A 2,891-nucleotide genomic window follows, 5' to 3' on the forward strand; every position below is an offset into this window, starting at 1 on the left:
AACCTCCCTTCCAGAAGATAAAACTGAGATGATTAGAACAACGCTCCCCCACTTGTGCTTAGATCTAGAAAACCTCCCTTCCACAAGATAAAATTGAGATGATTAGAACAACGCTCCTCCACTTGTGCTTAGATCTAGAAAACCTCCCTTCCACAAGATAAAACTGAGATGATTAGAACGACGCTCCCCCACTTGTCCTTAGATCTAGAAAACCTCCCTTCCAGAAGATAAAACTGAGACGATTAGAACAACGCTCCCCCACTTGTGCTTAGATCTAGAAAACCTCCCTTCCAAAAGATAAAACTGAGATGATTAGAACAACGCTCCCCCAAAAAGTATTATCTGATCTCCCCCTATATTCTTTTCCTTTGTGCCTATTAAAAAACACTTCTTTGTGATTTTTTTCTGATGTTTGTTTTCTTTTTCCATTTTTATAGAACTAATTAGCTAATTTTCTTTTTGGAAATTGACATAAGAGTTGGCAGTTTTAAGTTTTGAAATTAGAAATCTACTCCAGTGAAGCATGAGTCGATCAAGGTCTTTCCGTTTATCTACTATTAAAAATAAATTTTCTAATTTCTCACATGTTTAAGTTTTAAATTTGATTTACAAGAATAAGAGAAATTCATATAATGTATTATTTTATTTATTTATTTAATTTATTCTCTATTTAGAATTTGAACAATAATAAATAGTTTACTAATGAATCCACAAATAAGTTTTTTTTGTTTTTTTTCTATACCCAAACTATTCAATCATTTCTAAAGTCAATAATTATTTACTTCTATCAAATCAAGATTCATATAAAGCAAATTCATTCTAATCCTAATCATTCATTGAAATTATGCATTTATGACATCTACGTGTATGTGCAGATCCCATCTCAACTGTCGATGTCATTAAGCTAGGAGACCTCTACCTTAACCACATGTTCATCTTTGACATCCTGCACAAAACTCATCACTCAAGAAAAACATCAGATTGCCAACCCAAGATAATAATAATACATCATAATTTACATATATGCATCATAATTTCCTTCTAAACATTCAATTGTAAAAATTATTACATTTGCATCTCAAATTGAAACATAGTATTTTTATTTTGTTCCATTGATAAAAATTAAAATACTAGAATATATCAAGTTATAGCAGGTAAATCAAAATCTGATTACTAAATATTATTCATGTCGAATTATTGAATAATATTAAAGTCTATGAAATATCGGGTTATGACATTGAAAAAGACCATGTGGGGCGAGGGGAACCCAAACTTAAGCGAAACAGTTGAGCACATAGACATTTAAACAAGACCTAAGGGTTAGGGGGACCATGAAGACTTAGGTGCTAGGAAAATTAAACTTAAGGTAAGACTAAGGTGAATTTAGGGCCATATTCAACCGATAGAAATATTTATCTTCCAACTACAAGAGGTCAGTCAGTGACCAACATAAAAGGTTGAACATTGTGACTAAAGACCCTGCCAACTAGCTCAGCCAGTCAACACAAAATTAGAAGGAGAAGGGGATGCACTTAGGGTAAAAACACTTCACTCGAGACTTAGAATTTAAAAAAAAAAACTAATGCTTACAAGGGAGACAAAGAGCATCCATTTTGACAAAAATGAACAAATTTTGACAGTCGTAATAGTGGGTATGGCTGGGGACGCTTGATCACTTGGATCAAGGCGAGAACTTCAGAATCTCTGGTAAAACAAACCAGCAAAAAACACAAGGAATATATACAAAATTACACTGACTTATTGTGCATGGAAAGAAAATATTTTAAGAAAAGAAATTCTTGAGGAATTGTCCATGCACTAGCAATTCTTGAATTTCACCTTCCATATCCTTTAAGAAATATGAATCTTCTCCATTTTTGTTAGTAATGACATAAGTTCCCAACCATAAAGCTTCAAATTTTCTATGCTCATTTGTCCTGATCTCTTACATTCCACATCAACACCAGATCATCAATATTGAACTTCTGGTCAAAAGCTCTCTTATCAAAGAAATATTTGTTTTGCTATTTCATTTTAATATTTTTCTTATGGTCATCATTCCTAACTTCATCCAAATCTGCTAGTTGCTCCATCCTCTCATCCATTGGCTCTGGTACATCCCAATCATTCTCTTGGATGAACTTGTACATTGGCAACAAATTATTGATAGGCAGTCTAGCTTGTGTCCCATATACAAGCTCAAATGGTGACTCCCCTATTGCCTTTTTAATGATAATCTTGTCAACCCACAATGCCATTCTGGGTTTTGAATCCCAAGCCTTCTTATTTTTCTCAAGTGTCCTCTTGATGATTTTCAAGATGCTCTTGTTGCTTGATTTAGCCTGTAGTTTTCCTTGTGGGTGATAAGTCGATGAATATGTTATATTTATGCCATAAGACTTATAGAACTCGGTGAAATCTTTTGATCTAAAACACATGGCATTATTTATTATCAACCTCACCAGAACTCGAAATCTAGTGATGACATTATTCATTAGAAAATCAATGACCACTTTACTAGATGCTTGCCTGGTTAGGATAACTTCTATCCACTTTGTAAAATAATCAGTTGTAACTAGGATCCAATTCTATCCACCACTAGATTTTTTAGTCATTTCGCCAATAAAATCAATTCCCTATTGATGAAAAGGGTCTTCAACCTGCATAGGCCTAAGAGGTAGTGCACTTGAATACTACAACTTACTTGATAATTTCTGACACAACTCACATTTTCTATCAAATGTATGAGTATACCCTAAGAATTGTATGAGTTGTAGTCTTCACTATAAAATAGCCACCACACACTTCTAAATGCATCTCTTTCAACACAACTCTAGCCTGATGCTCATCAAGGCAAAGCAATAAAACACCATCCCAGTCCTTAAAAAGTA

Source organism: Cryptomeria japonica, chromosome 10, assembly GCF_030272615.1.
Source record: "Cryptomeria japonica chromosome 10, Sugi_1.0, whole genome shotgun sequence".
In the NCBI taxonomy this organism is placed as follows: domain Eukaryota; kingdom Viridiplantae; phylum Streptophyta; class Pinopsida; order Cupressales; family Cupressaceae; genus Cryptomeria; species Cryptomeria japonica.